This window comes from Lolium perenne, chromosome 3 (genome assembly GCF_019359855.2).
Source record: "Lolium perenne isolate Kyuss_39 chromosome 3, Kyuss_2.0, whole genome shotgun sequence".
Lineage (NCBI taxonomy): Eukaryota > Viridiplantae > Streptophyta > Magnoliopsida > Poales > Poaceae > Lolium > Lolium perenne.
In genome coordinates, this window is record NC_067246.2 from 325970071 (window position 1) to 325990456 (window position 20386).

Here is a 20386-nt window from a genome sequence, read left to right on the forward strand (position 1 = left end):
CTTGCTTTGTGGTTGCAGGGTTGCATGAGAGGGATATCTTTGACCTCTTCCTCCCTGAGTTCGATAAACCTTGGGTGATCCACTTAAGGGAAAACTTGCTGCTGTTCTACAAACCTCTGCTCTTGGAGACCCAACACTGTCTACAGGAAAGGAGGGGGAACGTAGACATCAAGCTTCTCCCGCCATCAATGAACACTCATGAAACGTCGAATCCCACGATCACCATTGGTAAGATTAAAGCAGACTGTCCTGGTCGTGGAACTTGTTGCGGGTGATCAGCTATAGTGAAGACGATGTCTTGCCCTGACCAGTTCAGGTACTCGATTGTTGGTGGAGGCATCTTCTCTTCCATATGTCGCGAGATTACTTTCTGAGCTCTATTGGATGACCTGCCTTTCTGAATCATGGAGACCGCACCATTAGTGTCGATATAAGGACCTGGTTGTGGAGCTGCCGCCAACTGCAACTGATGGCGATTTTCATCCGTGATTGCGGGTGGAGGTGGAAGGTGAATCTCACTCCTTGGTCCCTGGGGGTTTCTGTTTACTGCCTGCATGCTGGTATGCCCTGCATATTAATGTAGTGCTAGAAACATTCGACAGTCCTTCTGCAGATGCCCTGATTGCCTCTTTCCATTGTTGTCGAGGAAAAAGTGCATTTGGCATGGTCCCTTTAAGGGCTCCTCGGGTGATACATACGTCCTCTGAAATCTTGGTCCATTATTTGGCCTGTTGGGATGGGAGCCGTCCTTGTAATCGTTTCGCTGGTCGCCACTTTTTTGATAATAATCATCTCGATTATTTCCCCCGCTGTTTCCTCGGAAACCAGCCGATATCTGGCCGGGAGTGTCATAGTCTGAGAACTGTCGAGAAAATCGTCGCCTATTTTGAAAGTTTTCGTTGCGCTCATCTTCAGGCAACCTGTGCCGTTTATTATGAACAACATCTTCTCCATCTGCCCAGCGGTTCGCTATTTCCATGAGTGCTGCTATTTTTTTCGGGTTGGTTCTTCCCAAATCCTCGATGAAGTCCCTCCTTCGGATTCCAGCAACAAATGCATCTATTGCTCTTTCGTCAGATATGTTCTCTGCCGAATTCTTGATGATGTTCCACCTTTGTATATACGTCCTCATTGATTCCTCATGCTTTTGTCTGCAGGCCCTTAGCTGCTCTAATGACGCGGGTTTCTTGCATGTAGACAACAAATTCTTCACGAATATGTCCTCGAAATTTTCCCAGTTGTCGATAGAACCAGGAGCAGCTTTTTTATCCATGACCGTGCTGCTCCACTCAAGTGCACTTGGATACTTTGCATGGCTATTGCTCTAGTTCCGCCCATCAGTTTCACTGTCTCCAGGTAATCGATTAACCAATCCTTAGGATCTTGCAGGCCATCGAACTTTTTGTAATTGTCGGGTAGCTTAAACCCGGATGGGACCCGAGTTTTACGAACTCACCGCTTGAAGCACGGGAGCCCACACAAATCCTCCTCGTCAACCTCTTGTGAGTGCCGACGTTCCCTTCTTTCTTGTCGCGCTCTGTCGACCCTTGCCTGTGTCGCTGTATCTCTTGCCCCGCTTGTTCTTGGGGCGTTCTGCACTACTGCTGTAGGTCGAGGACTATTTTGCCTTGCAGAACCTCCGGGAGGTGTGCTTGTGCTTGTGAATGTTGTTCCCATGACTCCGCATCCTTCCATGGCTATGTTATACAATGCTTCTCTTGGATCTCCGGGAGGTGGCCTGGACGCTAGGATGAAAGCCTGTGTCGCTAGATATCCTGCTTCTGGTGTCTTTTGGATAATATTCCCCCTTCTATCTATTGACATAAAGGACATGTCGAGGTTTTGGACTAGGTTTTCCCTCTCAACTTCAGGTATATTCTGTAACCGAGACCTTGCCCTATTTCGAGCTGCTCTGTGACTATCTCCTCCCGAAGTGCATGATTGTCGAGTCAACTCAGCTCTTCGCCTGCTTGACTCGGAAGCCGCGGCTTGCCTCCTATCCAGCGCAGCTTTCTGTTTTTCGAGTTCTCGCCTCGCACGAGCGAGTCTATATTGGTATGCCTGTAACTCTTCAGTTGTGGCGGCCATAGTCATCGGCTCCATGCCGTCGATAGCTCTTGCGACTCTGTCCCAAATTGCTTGCGGAAATTGTACCATCTGTCGTGTCGCAGGTCCAACATATTTGGTTCCCAAACCTCACGTGAGATCAGCGGGATCGATGTACTGTCCCGCATCATCGAAAGCCTCTGATGTCTCCTCCTGTGGGCGACTTTCTTCTCCAATTACATAGATTTGATGGTATTTTGAACTTTGACCTTTGTCGGGATTGGTGACACCGTCATATAGATCGGCGAAGGCCTCTCCGATAGAAGTATATTTGTCAATGAAGCTGAAGCTGTCGACGCTGTCTGAGTCGCTGCTTATACTAGAGTCCGCAAACGACTCGAAGGACATGTTGCCGAAGATCCTAGCGAGTTTTTCGCTTGCCGTAGTTTTGACGAAGCGTGGCGGCGAAATATCCTCGTCGCCTGTCTCGAACGATGACGATGATTCCGAAAGATCGGAATCGACCGCCGACGATCCCGACGAAATCGGACCCTCGAGACGATGCGATCCTTCTTTTCCGACGCGGAAGTGGAACCTTCCGAACATCATCTCCATAGGCTCCTCCAGATACGCATATGCATCCAAACGGGAGGGCGGGTGAGGAAAAAATCGACTAGACCAGTTTCGATCTGTTTACCTCTATCCAACGCGTTGCTTGCCACCGAAGACGTCCACGATGTTGAGCGTGCCATCGAGATCTGCTCCTTGTCTCCTCTAATCCCCACAGACGGCGCCAATTGACAAGGTATCGACTTGTCAATGTCTAAAGATTGTAGACTAGGGTTTTAGTAGGAAGTAAAGGGCAAGTAGATCTCGAGGGTTCAGCCGGAAAAGTACTCGACTACTAGAAAACTAGGGTTGTGTTGACAATGAAATCGATCCCCCCTTTCTCCCTCGACTCCCCCTTATATAGGAGGTGGAGCCGAGGGTTTCGTGATGTACAAATTTACAAAGTCCGGGAGACCCTTTGAGTTCGTCCCGTAATAATTACAAATCGAGTATTCCTAATACAACTCTATATTTCCAAACTATCTCTTAATTGGGCTTCAGGGCTTCATAAACTTCGAATCGTGGGCCTTCAGCAAACCTCGGGTACCATCTTCGGCAGGCCCATTGGGGATGCCTATGTCAGTCGGGGAGAAGGCAGTGATTGGCTTGGTTCTTATACTGGGCCTCACACCAAGGAAGTGTGGACGGGAAGGTACGCCCGGTTGGAAATAAGGATAAGTTCTCTTATGGGAAAGTAACACACCTCTGTAGAGTGTATCAAATTATGGCTTGTCACTCCCTATTTCGGGAAGGGAACTACGAACGTGGCAGGAAAGAAACTATGTGAAGTTCTAGTCAACCTATGAAGACTGGCAGGCATAGTTTTCATAATAAAATAAACCTTTTGAGGAAATGTTTGCGAAGCATGCATTGGCCTGAGATCTTCTGATGAATGGTCGTAGCTAGTGTCTTAAACACCTTTTCTTTTGAGTTTGCTGAGTACCCCTGTACTCACTTTCTTTCTAAACCCTTGCTAGACTGTGAGACCGAAGTGGGGGCCTGCACCGGAGCACTGGAAGATGAATATGACTTGGTCTACAGGGAGCCAACCTTGTCCGGAGGTGTTGAAGGCATGGACTATGGGATACTCTACGGAACCGAAGAGGTGGAGGCGGAGGAGTAGAGTTATGTCGTGGGCATAGTAGTGCCGAGCAGCGTAGTGGCTTACCTAAATAATTTGCTGAGCTCTCATCATGTCAGTCTTAGTAGTATGAGTTGTAATAGTACCTTGAACCAGTTAAGTCCTTGTTGTGTTCTCATCGGACCCATGAGAATACCGAATGGTTGAGAACTTATGGTTTGTAATAATATGTGAAGTGCTTATGATTTGCAATGTTTATGTTGTACCACTCTGAGGAATTTGATATTTGTGAAGAAGCTCTTTCATAAGTATCATATCAATGACTTGTATACTACAAAATGCAGTGCTATGCTGGATCACCGCAAAAATGTACCCATTTTTCCCGAAGAATAACTCATTGAACACAAGGGCTCTCATTTTACTATCTCCCTCCTCCAAGCAAAATCTGCAACACTAAAAGAAGTGTTATTGTGTGCCCAACTCGATCGTGGTGGTTGTTAGACAACATTAAGTGTAATATAATGAGTGTGTAGAGAAGAAAAATAAATGCAGTAAATGTTATTACTAGACAAGTGCAAGACCATTGCCGACAAGGGGGCTCATCACGGGTAGTTGTTACCTCCGTTGCAAATAAAATCTTCACATCAGTAGGGGATTTTGACTAAAGGGAATTTCCCAAACATGGATACTTCCAAACCCGATATTAGTTATTCTGGGATTAAGTTATATAGTGTACCGACACCTAAGTTACAAATAGGTCGGGACCTTCCGAATGTTCATTTGGAACTTGTCATTTTTTTCCTAAGGTACATGCTTTCTTATTTAGGTATGAAAAATAGCCCGCATGTACATGTATCCAGAAAAATAATTGTTTGGAATTTTCGGAGGCACGGAAATACCGAATTTTGGGCCTTTCCTTGATCAGGTATTCGTGAACCCGGGACCGGGCACGTATTTTTTGGTTTTGACCCATGCCCGGCCATAGAGTCACTATGTACTAGCACTGGTTGACAATAGGTCTTCTCTACCGGTTCGTAAGAGACTTTAGTAATGGTTTGCCATCCGGGACTGCCAAAGCGGGATTAAAGCCCTCACCTTTAGTCCCGGTCGGCTTACAAACTGATACTAAAGGTTATACACATGGCAGCGATGAACCGCTCTGGCTGGCGGACCTTTCGTCCGGGTTGGTAACACCAACCGGGACTAAAGTCCACGCCGGAGTTTAGGGTTCAAGCCCCTGTATTTTTTGTTTTCCATTTTCATTCAATTGTTTTTCATTACATATTCTACGGTAATACATACTGCACACATTGATGAATATATATAACATATTGTCTCTTACGACCACACACATATAAAAATACAATTGGTAGCCATGAGACCTCGACGATCATACATGTTGAACGGGTAATAGTCTTCTCCGTTAAACGGGTACATATATACTGCATCTATTGTATTACATAGAGATCATTAAATTACAAGGAGTTAAACGATAATAGTATTCTCCATTTTTAGGTATGACCTCCGTAAGAAAAAATTCCGACAATTCCTCCAGAAGATAGCATGGGCGTGGCTGTGGTAGGATGTCCCCCCACCTGCCTTCAGTCTATAAAGAATATGATCATATATGAATATATGAATTGTGTTATAGCGAATTAATCATCGCAATGAAAAAGAATTCTGAATATATTTGGCGTAATCGAATGTTTTTGTAATCTACATCTCGCTCAATCACCATGTTGATGAACTTGAAAATGTAGTATGCACATAAGTTAGTCCCCAGTGGCTGCCTCACGCACTTTACGAAAATAAAATTCAATCAAAAAATAATAAAGCATGACAATGGTATATATATTGATACTATTACTAGGCACTTACATGAAGCCTTTCATAACGCAGCTGCTGTGTCCATTCACAGGTCACTTTTATGATGAACTCTTTCCAACATCTGTGATAATTATTTTATCAGGAAATGAACGATAAAGGCTAATATAGTGTGATAATGATTGCAATTGCCTCTCGAGCATGTAAATCATTCTGTTGTACTCCTCAAGGTTTTTATCTAATGGGTCCATGATATATACTTTTCCAAGGTCAACTCTAATGATGATGAGAAGATAGTGGAAACTGCGCATGCATGCATAACTCATCAATTACACTTAACATCGAGTAAGAAAAATAGAATATGTGTATAAGACAGTAGCATCCACCTGAAGTTGTAAGAAAATAATATGTACCCATGGTTATTTTGCTTCATTAATTTTTTTAGGAAGTTGGTTCCTGTGTCCTCGGGATATTGGTCTACCGTAGAAAAATTAACGACAATGTCATAGATTATCTTTGGGATTTCTATTTTCGTGCCCCTGGTTCGTTAGTTGTGCTCAGTTTTCCCCATCCTCTTAACTTTTCCTCAGTTTTCTCCTCCCTCCCTCGTAGACGCTCGGACGGGAGGGTTGCCGTCAGGTCAGAGGCCTTACCGTTACCGTTAATCTGACGGGTAGGGTTGCACAGAGGGCAGTTCCTCTCTGACCGTCTCGTGCTGACAGGTATCCATCCATTTGTCGCTGACGCGTGGGCCGTTTTATTTCCTAATTGTATACGCGGTGCTACCAATGACAAATGGGGCCGCTCTATAGGGCTGCCGCAGCCAATGACCAGTGGGGTCATCTATTTTTCAGGAAAGACATATATAACCGCTCTGTGGGGCTGCCGCAGCCAATGACCAGTGGGGTCGTCTATTTTTCAGAAAAATACATATATTGCCGCTCTGTGGGGCTGCCGTAGCCAATGACCAGTGGGGTCTTCTCTTTATTTAGAGAAAATCATATATCCCCGCTCTGTGGGGCCTCCGCAACCAATGACCGCTGGGGTCGTCTATTTATTTAGAGAATATCATATAGAGCCGCTCTGTGGGCCCGCCTCAGCCAATGGTAGGTGACTATTTTCGCAGCTTAATCTAAAGTGAATCTTATGATAAACATGATGCTTCCCGACGGTGACCTAGCAGTGGCGGCGAGCGTAGCCGTTCTGACCATGCCGATATCGGCATCGTTTGGAGGCTGTGGTGCTCGAATCATGGTGGAAATTGCGATATAATTTTTTAAATGCATAATATATAGGAAAATAGCTAGATCTCTAAATCGATGCATATGAAGCTACATATATATTATTGGTCATAATCCCCTTACCTAAAGGGGATGGATGCATAGCTTCACGTCGTCGTCGCTTTCATCGTCAGCATCTTCGTCGTCCGAGTAGTAGTACTTCCTGCACATTGTTCCGTCGAACACCTTCACTGTGAGCACATCATCGCCTTCATATTTGAAGTGTACGAAGCAGCCGAAATCCACACCGTGCGCGATGGCGAAATTCTCCCAGCCCTTGTCGAGGTACATCCGGCCTTGACCGTCAAATAGGACCTCCACGGTCCAGAGACGAGGACCACAGTCAGCTGCTCGCAGATACACCTTAGCTGGCTCCTGGCCGTCAAGATAGTCCGCAAACTTTTTTGGGAGTGCCTGCAAAGAGATCGAGCGTTGATCGTTTGAAATTAAAGGTTTTTTAGAACATGCCCATAATTAATCACATGCATCATATATGTGGGAACGCTTACGTACCTTCTTGACCAAAGGGTCTTCATAGACGACGATGAAGAACTCCTCTATGATCAATGGCAGTGTTGACGGTGGTGGTGGCAATGATGATGATCCACCACCCCGGCCGCCCCTTCCCCTTCCCGTTCTGGTCCGCGTCCGAGACGTGGAAGCCATGGCAATGGATCAAGTGTATGTGAACGAAGAAGAGAGAGGCAGAACCTATTGAAACAAGGGATGGCCGTTGTGGGTGTTTATAAGGGAGAGATGACCGTTATAGGGGTTTACACAATAAATTAAGGAGGAGGTGACCGTTGTGGGGGTTTACACAATAAATTAAGGAGGACATGACCGTTGTGGGGGTAGTCATCCCGAGATTTGTTTTGAAATGTAGTTTCAAATTATACCAAAATCTCATCATATATGTTGCTACTTTTTTATTTACGGTTGGTCAAAACTTAAAATATTTGACTTAGTACAAAAGCTAAAAGTACACTTATTTGTGGACGGAGGGAGTATATCTCAACAAAAAAGTAATGCGGACTATCTTGACAGAAATGGAACTTCGTGATATAGTTTATCATTTTACTGTGAAAAGTAATGCCTAAAAAAAATGGTAATTCATGATAGTTTATCATTTTAACGTAATGGCTACAAGAAATCGGTGATTGTTCATCATTTTTTGCGTGGAAAGTAATGGCTACAAGAAATGGGTGATGGTGTATCATTTTTTGCATGGAAAGTAATGACTACAACAAATTGGTGATGGTGTATCATTTTTTGCGTGAAAAGTAATGGCTACAACAAATCGATGATGGTGTATCATTTTTTGCTTGAAAAGTACAAATCGGTGATGGTTTATCATTTTTTGCATGAAAAATAATGCATAAAAGAGTTTATAATTTAGCTCCTGAAAAATAATGCAGAAAACCTAACGTTAGCGTACTGGGTAACCGCCCTTTAGCATACATAGAGGGTGGAAGCTAACCGCCGACAGAGAGAGAGAGAGAGAGAGAGAGAGAGAGAGAGAGGGTGGTGGCCCCGACCAGAGAGAGATAGGGGTTATCCTGCCCGTTAAATCATACGATCAACGGTCGGCGGGCACGATCCGCGTGACATGGGCTAGACCAATCAGGGCAATGTTGGGCGTCTGTGAGAATTTGTGAAGGAAGAGGGCAAAACTGAGTAGTATCAAGAAACCAAGGGCAAGTGAGTAGTAAACGGACTAAGGGATTCAAATATGAGATTTAAAAAATGAAAAATACATGTTTTGTACAATGAAACCCATCTTGGCCTACCTCAAACTATTTGCAATAAGAATATACATGAGTGTGAAAATTATGGCCTCATTCAGACAAAGTATGTTTTGGGGAAAGCTGTTTTGGGTAGGGCTTATTGTGGAAAACCATGCACCTTCATAACTACTAGGTGATTTGAGAAGTAGAAATTTGTGGTAAAACTTGATTTATCTATGATTTTAGAAGTGGCAATTTGTGGTAAAGACTCCATGAGTAAGTGCCACTCTTTTTCGGAATTTTTTGCACATTAAATAACTCATTTAACTAGTTAATCCCATTTGTTGACTCTCTGTTGACCAGCCACTTGAGGGTAAAACTGAGTATATTGCACTAGCCAGTATTAGCACTCAAGGCGAAAACTGAGCACACAAAAAATGCTAGTATATGACTCGAGGGTATACCTGAGTATATCTAAATTTCCAGGGTTAGACTCGAGAACGCGTGTTGCAGTGCAGAAGTGGAAGACGTGCCATTGTTGACGCGTGTCGCGGTGCAGACGTGCAATAGTGGACGCGTAGGACGCGGGTCGCATTTAGGACGCGTAAGCCCCTCTCTCCCTCCCTCTGCACACAGTACGTCTCATTCTTGGTCTCACACGAAACCACGCCTCTCACGTCCCATCAACTTCTCCAAATTGAAAAAACCGCAACCGCCGTACGCGCGCTACCCTGCCGGCGATGGAGAAGAAGAATGCGCCGGCGGCCGTCGCCTCCGAGCCCGTCGCATCCGAGCCCATCGCATCCGAGCCCGTCGCCGCCGAGCCAGTCGCCGCCGAGCCTGTCGCCTCCGAGGGCGGCACATCCAAGCGCAGCGCCTCCGTGAACTGGGCCTCTCTCTCGGCTGATGGACCACTTCACAAGATCGGCAAATGCTTACTGGCGAACGAGGAGTACGCGGACACCTACTCTGCTATGAGGAAAGTTTGTAGAAATTGGCGCTCAGGTTTACCTGAGCCCGACGTGCACCTGCACGAATGGATCATGCTAGACCACGCCCTTCCACGCGTCGCTGAGTTCACCTTCCTCCAACTTGGCACATCACGCTACTTCACCATAGATCTATCGGAAGTTCATGCAAGGTTCAAATTCCTCCATATCTATAGGGTTAATCTACCTTTTTATTTTCAATCTTAAACATCTTAGTGCTGAATATTATCTTCATCAATATATTTTAGATACTACTTCGTCGGCTTTTGCCGTGGCGTCATCGTGCTTGCCCAGAAGAACCCGCCGCACAAGATACGGCTTTTGAACCCACTCACAAAGAAATCGAACACTATGTTTGAGGCGCAGATGCCATCTGTTTTTCTAGATTCAGTCGTTGTAATCAAATCCCCGACTATGGTCTTCGTTGCTGCACATTACCCGCCGGAAATTGGTTGGGTCGATGAGAGCACTCCAACTAAGGATATGTATGAAGATTGGGGAGAAGAAAGATTTTCGATCGAGAACCATTGTCTGTGTTGCATTACCCCGTTCAATGGTGAACTGTATGCAGTAGCTGCGGACAGTTTTGAGTCCGGAAGAATAGTGTGCACCAATGTACAGTTGCAGCAGCGCGCGAGCACTGACAAGATGGAGACACTAATTTCATTTTCAGAACTTGGAGATGAGAAGTTCTACCTTGTGAAGTCGGATGGTGATCTGCTGCTTGTGTTGTTGGTCAACCTGGCTTTGGCGGGCAAACCATTGGTGTACCGTGTGGACACTCAGAGCCGCTCTCTCCATCCGGTCAGTAACATTGGCAGTAATGCCTTCTTCGTGAATTATATCCGGTGTATCTCCGTCGACACCAGAGTGCACCCGACACTTCGACCTGGCTGCATCTACTACACGGATTTGGGTTATATCAGAGAGTATTCTCATGATACAAAGGCCTGGGATGAGTGGCCACTACGTGTGGATAGAATAGGAAACTACAGTATGACAAATGAACACATGCCATACCGTTTGGAGGATGTATTGGCCCCACACTGCAGACGGAAGGAGTTCAATGAATATTTCCTTGGGGTAATGCACGAATGGAGCGATGAAGAAATATATGAGGAATGAAGAACAAATTCATTCATCCTGGGGTATCCTAATTTTCTTGTTGTTCATACATTGCGTGCGTCTTGTATTTTTTTCAGCTTAGTTTGTCGTGAAAATTAACAACGTTATTGGCTGCTTTTGGCTGCTTTATGCAGTTTATGTATTATACTTAGTTTTCTGATTATGCTGCTGTGAATTTATCATATACTAGCTTCTAGATTTGCTACTAGATTTGCTGCCATATTGGGCAAAAAATGAGGGCCAAAAGGCATAAATAATTGAAGAAAGACAGAAATAGAAGCTTCTCTAGATTTGATACTAATTTGGTGAAAAAGACAGAGAGAGAAAGAGGGGAAAATGTGCTCTTAAAAATGCAAATTTGGGCCGAGAGAGACAAAAACCAGCTCCTGCTCACGTGCAACCAAACACTATCTCGTCCTGTCCCACGCAGTCCCTTTCTACCAGCCCCACGCGACACTGCCCCACACGTCAGCACAGAACGGTCAACTTAACGGGAATCCTGCCGTCTGAGCTACTTCTGTGGGTTTCAAACAAGCACTTGGGGAAAACTGAGGAAAAACTAAGGAGCTGGGGAAAACTGAGCACAACTAAGAAACCGAGGGCACGAAAATAGAAATCCCATTATCTTTCTTCTACATTCGAGAATCTCCTATCTTCATAATGGAATACAAAATAATATAGTGATGATAAATGCAATGAACGGGGCGGAGACAAAACTTAATTACAAAAATAAATCACTTACAAATAGTAGGAACTGACGACAAATTTATCGAGGGCGTCTAGATTAAAGAACTGAAACAGTTCTTCAAGCTCAATAGCTATGGAATTATCATGAAAGTAATGCTCCTTTCTTACTACCATCATTAGATAATTGTGATATGTTCCCTTCGTGATTTCCAGATACCGCTCATGCAATTTTCCCATAGTTGTTAGTACGAGTGGGATCAGTTGAGGTCTTACCAGAAGCTGCCCGCAGACATATTTTCATGCTACTTCCTCTGGGTTGGGCATTGGTTTGAGGTGCATCAATTGAGTAACAGTAAGGCCTTATTGTCCCGCTATATCATCCAGACGTAAGTTCTTTTCTTTATACACCTTGAACGGGAGGTGGGTCGATTACTTTGCCTCTTCTCTGAGCTACAAAACTTTTTTCCTGCAAGATACATCACTTCCCATCTTCTTAGGATGATCATTTTCTTGCTGATGGTGGCCGAGATGGTGGACTTGGAGGTATTGGCACTCTTCCACTTTGGACGTGCTGGAGGAGACGGTGGCTTTGGAGGTGTTCGATTTTGCTGATGGAGAAGTGGACTTGGACGTGCTGGAGGAGACGGTGGCTTTGGAGGTGTTGGATCTTGCTGATGGAGAGGTGGACTTGGAGATTCCTGAGGAGACGGAGGTCTTCGAGGTGCTGGATGCCTCCTCGGAGGAAAGGTGGCCTTGCCGCTGAGCCTGGAACCACTATGTTTTCCTTTGTCCATAGAATGATAGCACCATTGCTTATCGCAGTGTCGACTCCCCTTTAGGTCCAAGGATGTCAAGCTCCAATGACTCATATCCCGGTACAATTTTGTCCACCCAGACATGAGCATAGTCAGCTCGAATCACATTGACATGCCACTGTGCACCAGGTTCACAAGTTAAAGCAAACCCGACCGCCACCTTCATGGATATGTTCTTCATTGCCTAGTGTAGCTCACAGTTTTCCTTCTCCATGATATCGTCCACCGGGTAGCGATCTTTAGGTGCCTCATCAACATGTGCATCATCACCCGGGGCCCCTGTGGAAGCCATGCTGCTTTTCTTTTGAGATGGGTACTATCGAACCCAGGATCTTGCTGCAGCTCTACAGTTGAACCTTTATGGGTCACTTGCTGTTGTAAGTCCTTTACCATGCCATACAGTTCCAAGTTACTTATTCCTAGCTTCTGCAGCCTCTCCATCTCCCGCATCTTTGATCTAGCTTGGTTTTTATAAATTTCCTCATCCTTGGGAAACCCAAGGCTCCAAGGAACTGACGGTCCAAAGCCTCGTGTTCTTCCTCGGTGTTCCTTATTTTTAAGGGCCGTTGTCAGCTCATCATTCTCTTTGTCGGCTTTGAACTTGCCTTCTTCAACCTCTTTGATTGCTTCAAGAAGCTGTTGGTGGGGTACAATAATTATTTCATTAGTGAGTATAAGATGCCATGTTTGCGGGTTATACGATGACCCATCCGCAAGTATCCAATTTCTTGCCCTCAGGGGCCAACCATCCGTAGCTGGCTTGATCCCTGCAGCGCACATCTCAGCCACAACTTTATCTCACTTAGGTATGGATGTCCTGTAGTCACATGTCCCCAGATAAAGGTGATATTTTTGTTCGAAACATTCATCTTATTCGTTTTCCGACCTCTTCTTAGCTAGAGCTGACTCCTTGTACTACAGAAATGTGTCCCAATGTTCTTCATGCTTGTCTAGATAGCCAGTGAATTCTGGATCTTTATTTTCCTTGAGATAATACTGATATTAACTTTTCTTGAAGGTCTAGAATTTTGTGGCCATCTTCTTAAGAGCCCACTCCTTGACTTTACACCTCAAAGCGTCTGTGAGCGCAGTAGTCCCCAAAACCAGTAGGGAGAAATGTTTCATTGGCGATTTCCAAAGTTCCTCTTTGCAACTGTTGGAGAATAAGGTAACTCTGTCTGCCTTTGGCTTATTTCATTCCCGAACAGTGATCGGGATGTTCTCCCGAACAACAACCCGCATTGATTTATAAATGCTTTTGCGTTCGCAATGGAAGCAACGGTTCGCCAAATCGGGAGACTTCTTGAATTAGTAGATGCACATTATCGGCAAGAGGTTTGGCCCCGCCTCCTGTCCTTCTACAAGATGACTCGTCCGATGCGAAGGTCTAAAATAAGAAACATTTGTTAATATATATATATATATATATATATATATACAAAAAATTAAGTAATGCATCTATATAGTGATCACCAGATGCTTAATATACCTCGCCAACATTATATGAGCCATCATCGCAATGATTGCTTGTTTCCGGCTTCGTCTCTTTCTTCAATCTCCATTCCATCCCCAGGATCGTTTAGAAATTCCGAGTCGTCTTTCGCTCCAACATTATCTCCACCGCCGTCAGGAGCTGCACCCTCGTTTATAATTTTGAACAGTTCTTCTTCAAGGTCTCTCCCGCCGTCCATAACTTAACTAATACAGAAGAAAGATAAAACAAATTTTGCATTAACATAACTACGACATTACATGTAAATGAAGTGTGAAATAATAGAATAACATAATTTCTCTATCTCCATTTCTATTTATAATTCATATTTTAAGTACAATAATAGTCTATTTGTGCTATTTGTATTTCTAAATCCTATTTCTCATAATAATGTCCCATGTACTAAATAATCTTGATAATAATATAAAATGGAGTATGAAATAATCACATTTCTATTTCTAAGCAATAATCACATTTCTATTTGTAAGCAATAAGCATATTTCTAATTTATATTTCTATTTTCTCATAATAATTTTCCATGTGCCATTTTCCATGTGCTAAAAAAATGTTCTATTGTGTCATGTTATATTTCCATGTGCTGTGTTCTATCTCTCATAATACAAATAGGAGAAATTCTATTTCCATGTGCCATGTTCTATTTCTAAGAAAAAATGGAGTATTAAATATAAATAGAAGATATTATATTTCCATGTTCCATGTTCTATTATTCCAAATGGAATATAAAATGAAGTGTGAAATACAAATAGGATAAATTCTATTGTTCCAAATTCTATTGTGCCATATTCTATTTCCAAGTATTTCAAATTTAAAAATAATCAGATTTTTTATTTCTCCTATTTTCTCTCTCTTCTCTTACCTTCTCTGTTTCGCTCTGGCTTCTCCTCCACACCGGACGGCGGCGGCAGCAGCCGAGGCGAATGGTAGCGGCAACGACATCTCCTCCACACGCGCAAGCTTCTCCTCCTCTTTGTCTTCTCCTCTACGGATGGCCGACGGCATCTCCTCCTCACGCATGGGTACGCGACGCTCTGCTACAAATCCACCAATGGCGCGAGATTAGACGGCAGATAGGAGTGGCGGCGACCCACTGCGGCGGATTGGGAATACCTGCGGCGACGCAACTTCTCCTCTTCGGCGAATAGAACGATGGCACAGCGGCGGAGAAGGTTATGAGGTGTCCCGGTTCGTGTAACGAACCTGGAGGAAGAAGTGCCCCTTATATACCCGCACACCTTTAGTCCCCATTGGTGCCACCAAACGGGATTAAAGGGTCATTTCTTCCGGTTGGTAGGTCCAATCGGGACTAAAGGTATTTTCGGTCACCACTTCTCTTCGCACGCACAAATGGACCTTTAATCCCGGTTGGAGGTACCAACCAGAATAAAACGTCCTTTTTGGGATTTTCAATTTTCCTACCTTTTTGACATTTTTCAAAAGTGGTAGAATATGAAATAAAATAACTTCTGCATAATTTAAAATCTAGCAAAAACTTCAACATGAAAAATGGTTTAATTTAGAAAAATAATCCAAAATATTTTTTTTCTAAAATAAATGTTCTAACTAGCCAAACTATTAACCATTTTAACTCATATGTTTTGCATAATTTAAAATCTGGCAAACATTTCAACATGAAAAATGGTTTAATTTAGAAAAATAATCCAATATCATTTTTTGTTTTCTAAAATAAATGTTCTAACTAGCCAAACTATTAACCATTTTGCCATGTTTCAATTAAAAATACATTAACTCATATGTTTGCATAATTTAAACTTTGGCAAAACTTTCAACATGAAAAATGTTTTAATTTAGAGCAGAGGTGGGAGAAAACAAGTACGAGAAGGATGGCTTCATGGTGGATGATGCTGATGAAGATGAGGAAGAGGAAGAAGAGAAAGCCAGAGCTGGTGCAGAACATAGTAGGGACAAAATGAGTACGAGAACAATGGCTTCATCGTGGATGACGGCGATGATGATGAGGAGGACAAAGAAGAGGAAGCCAGAGATGGTGGTGACCAGAGGACTGACAAAACGAGTACGAGAAGGATGGCTTCATCGTGGATGATGCTGATGAAGACAAGGACGCGTGGGTGGACACACTACTCGGCGAGATAAGGCATGTAGCGCACGACCTCCTGTCGAAGGAACAAACCGAAACTAAAAGGTTTTTCGGCAGGCCAGCATTTAGTCCCATTTGGTGGGTGAAACCGGGACAAAAGGGTTTTTCGGCAGGCCAACCTTTAGTCCCGTTTGGTTGGTGCAACCAGGACTAAAGGTGGATTTTTAGTTTCATCTAACAAACTGTCGGTGAGATAAGGACGCGTGGGTGGACGCACTGCTCTTCGAGATAAGGGATGTAGCGCACGATGTCCTGCCAGATGAACAAGACGAAGCAGGAAGCGGCGCCAGACCTTAAAAGGAGTGTCGCTAATCGGAAGTACCTCAACAAGCCAATCAAAAGGTAGGGAGCTTCATCCCCATGGCTGGGGGAAAGGGTTGGGAAATCTCCTGTGGTGGAACTTCTCGAAGATGTCATTGGTGCACATGCCCCATGACATCTTCAGAAGTTCCGCCTCGAGAAAATTCACCCGCAAGCCCGTGAAAGCCTAAACAAGAAGATGGGGAGCTTCGTCCCCATGGCCAGGGAAAGGGTTGGGAAATATCCCGTTGCGGAACTTCTCGAAGATGTCGTTGGTGCACAATCCCTAGGACATCTTCGGAAGTTCCGCCTCAGGAAAATTTGCCCGCAAGCCCGTGAAAGCATCCATCTCCTCTAACAGCGTTGGGGAATCTCTCTATTTAACTAGCAAAAACAAGCCAACCATCTCGAGTGTTAATATCTTACATCATCGAGGAAAGGGTTGGGAAATCTTGCGTGCCGAATGACAAGGGATTAACTTGTCAATGCCTATGGATTGTAGGCTAGGGTTTAGTTAGAAGTAGAGGGTAAGTAGATCTCGAAGGTTTCAGCCGAAAAGTACTCGACGATTGTGAAAACTAGGATTTGCAGACAATGATTCGGTTCTCTCTTTCGTCCCTCGACTCCCCCTTATATATGAGGTGAAGCCGAGGGATTCGTGCTATACAAGTTTACAGAGTCCGGGACGGTTTCTAACTCGTCCCGCCAGATTACAAACAACACTTCCTATTACAACTCTATCTTTCCTTAGTAAATCTTGGGCTCCCGAATCTTCTTATTCTTCGGGTATTGGGCCTCCAGTAAACCCCGGGTACCATCTTCGGCAGGCCCATTTGGGATGCCTATGTCAGTAGCCCCCGAGATTTTGCTTGAATCGTAGAGTCAGGGAAAATCTCCATTGTTTATTTTTACTCAAAAGCTTTAACCTTTTATATTTCTTCACATAAAATTCTATATTGTACAGGGATACTGGTAATTGGGGCTAGTTCATCTGACGGATCAGGTACTAGTTAACTGCTCTAGTGGCAATCCGCAAAAACCTACTTCAAAATCACGTCCCCGGACATGATCTCGGGATACTGGTGTAAACGTCGACAGGTGCCGCTTAAGGTCTTACCATTCTGTCGAGTCCCAGTCAAATTTATCGGGTACCTAACGCGTCCGTTAGGATTTTTCTTCGTATCTGTTGATACGGATAAAAGTAGCAGAGCGCAGTCTTTGGCGATGCCACGCCCAGCAGAACGGATCTGGGGTCTTACCTTCGCAAATTTTGCGGCATTCAGAAATTGATCGCAACTTCGGCGTTCTGAGAATATATTGTCGAGTGCTTTTCCGGCTGTTGGAATGGCACATTTTATTGAGTCAAATATGACTTATATTGTTCTCCCGATGGGAGTATATGTAGAGTTAATTATAACTCGAAATATACTCTCTTGCTCTTCTATTTTTCCTTTGTTAATTTCATCGGGCACGCGAACAGCGTTCCCGATGGGAGTAGCCCCCGAGGCTACAACCAAGAACTTGTGCTTGGTTGTAGGCTCAACATTTTAGTTCACCTTGTCGCTATATTTTCATTACTTCCCAATATGATCTCTTTCTTCTTCTCTCTCTTTTTTTTTATCTCTCGGGTGCGCGAACAGCGCTCCCGATGGGAATAGCCCCCGAGGCTACAGCCAAGGACTTGTGCTTGGTTGTAGGCTCCCGCAATTTCTATATTTGTCATACTCGAAAATTTACTTTTTTCTGAAGTAGCCCCCGAGCATTTGGGCAAAAACTTGTATTTGATCAAAGGCTCCCGAAGTATTGAATAATTCTTTCTGTCGCCACTTTTCTTTTATTTTTCTTGTCGACATACTTTCCTTAATCAAATTTACTTCATCCTTCTCGAATAGTCGTGAGTTCTCTGCCCTGTGGGTCCATTGCTTCGACCACGTTGACACGTCGTGCAAGTGGGGGACACACGTCCTCCACTTTTTCTGGCGCACGTACGGTAACGCCTATCTCAGTAAAAATACCTTTTTACCCTTGTTTCTAGAAGATCTATTCTCACCACACGATTTCTCCATCCAACGGCACGCTGCTTCACCCGATTCTTATATAAACCTTTCTTCAACCTCCGTTCATCCCCTCGCTTGCGCCGCTCATCTGTTCCCCTTCGCAAAACTTCTCCTGCGCCCGAATCTCTCCAAGCTTCCGCACTCACAGACCTTACTCTGCCCATTGCCGTTGATGCCACCGCGCACGCGACTCACTCGCCACAGCACTCCGGAATCCAAGATGGCTGCCGAGGATCTTGAGTGGGAGAGATCCAAAATCTCCAACCAAGACACCAACATGCTGAAGAGGCTTGGCCTCATGAAGAAGGAGGACGCCATCCGCTTCCCCAGCGAAGAAAGCTACCCCAAGCCTCCAATGGAGTACCGGGTTAGTTTTGTTGATCATCTAATCCGCGGCCTTTCGACCCCAATCCATGATTTCCTCCGCGGCCTTCTTTTCGTTTATGGGATTCAACTACACCAGTTGACTCCCAATTCCATCCTTCACATTTCTATTTTCATCACGCTTTGCGAGTGCTTCCTTGGAATCACTCCTAATTGGATTCTTTGGAAACGAATTTTCTGCCTCCGCCGCAATGGCTCCCACAACGTCACTTATAACATAGGTGGCGTTGTAATCTGTGTTCGTACTGATGTCGACTATTTCGACGTCAAATTTCCTGACTCTGTCCAAGGATGGCGCAAAAAGTGGCTCTACATTCACGAAGAAAGCGCCAATTCTGTGGAGCACAACATAGTTCCTTTTGACGGAAGTGCCAGGATTCAGCGTCGCCGTTCCTGGGATGCCGAAGCTTCTGAAGAAGAGAAAAAGGCGACAGAGGCGCTCATGGCTCGTATCCATCATCTTCAAAACACTCGAGGCAAAGAGCTATCTCGGTGTTCAAATTACTGCCTACTTCCTTAGGATTAGAGTGCAGCCTCTTCGTGCTCGCAAAAATCCCCTTTGGACGTATTCGGTGAAAATGACGCCAACAGAGTTTCCAAGTGATCTTTCCGTAAAGGACCCGGAAAAATTGGTTCGAAGAATTTCTCGATTAGGCAAGAAGGATCCTATTCCCTCCTCCTGTCGAGTGTAACCATACACTTCTTACAATCATCTTCCCGAGGTATTTAGTCTTCTCGAATATCTATCTTGTTACTGAATCGTTCCTTGTATCTTATTGCAGTGGTATCTCACTTATTCTCTTTTGTCACTATTTCCTTGTAGAATCATCCTACTATGGCTTCCCTTCCTCCTCTTCCCGAGGATGGAGAGGTCGAAGAAAGAGCCGTTGTCGATGATGACAACCAGAGACCCTCTTTTGTTAATGAACCCGCATGATTCTCGAAAATCTGCGGGATCTACCGAGAAGGATGCTGCCTACGAAGGTACAACATCAGCACAATCTCCTCCTCCTGCTGTTTCTCCGAAGAGCAAAAGGAAAAGGAGCAATGCCGAAGATTCCGGGACCTCGAAACCCGAAGAAACTGCTCCTTTACCTCGAAAAGCAGCTTATGATCCATACATCGAGAGTATCATCAGCTCGTAGGTTCCTTGCTCTTTTCCTTTTCTATTTGAAGAATTTTATTTTGCCTTGCTTTTTATGCTGCCACTATTTTGTCACAGTGATGATGAAGAAACACCAACTTTAGATGTGGCTGCTCGAACGAGCACGTCACATACTTTAGTTATTTCAGAAAAACCAGTTGAAGGGGAGGAATCGTCGCCTCCTCAACAAAATGTTGATACATCTACTCCTCCTTCGAGCCCCCGTGCCCCTTCACCAAAAAGGGCACGGGTTGAAAAGATTGTTGATCCTGCCCCTCAGTTGGGCAGTTCGTCGACTCTGCTCTTAGATGATGTAAGTTTGTTGGCATCTATATTTTCCTTATTTTGTTTTTTCACACCTTTTCTCTTTTTCATGCCGACGTTTCTTTTGATGTACTTACCTTTGAACAGCCAATGATCAAAGAGCTTCTTCGAATCGGGTCCCAATTTGTTGGGTACCGTGAATATGCCGCCGTGAGCCGAAGGTAACGACTTTTATACTTGCTATTTTTCTTTGACTTTCTATTCCTGTTGCTTGTCGCTATTTTTTGATCTTTCTTTTCTTTCTTTTTCATATCTCGACAGAAAAACTTTCAGAGGCCAACGAACGTGTCGACGCACTTGCTCAAAAACTCGAGCAAAGTGAGGCGGCTCGCAAGAAAGCTGAACTTGCTGCTAGCAAAGCCAAGGCC

At 44.4% G+C, this 20386-nt stretch overlaps 1 long non-coding RNA gene across 1 annotated transcript; it reads left to right on the forward strand.

Annotated features, from left to right (window-relative positions):
* Nucleotides 1-19554: 19554 nt before the first annotated feature.
* On the forward strand, nt 19555-20128 carry LOC139837726 (uncharacterized). Its single transcript, XR_011754378.1, has 3 exons — nt 19555-19691; nt 19773-20007; nt 20106-20128. It is a non-coding gene; the product is annotated as an uncharacterized lncRNA (long non-coding RNA).
* The last annotated feature ends 258 nt before the right edge of the window (nt 20129-20386 follow it).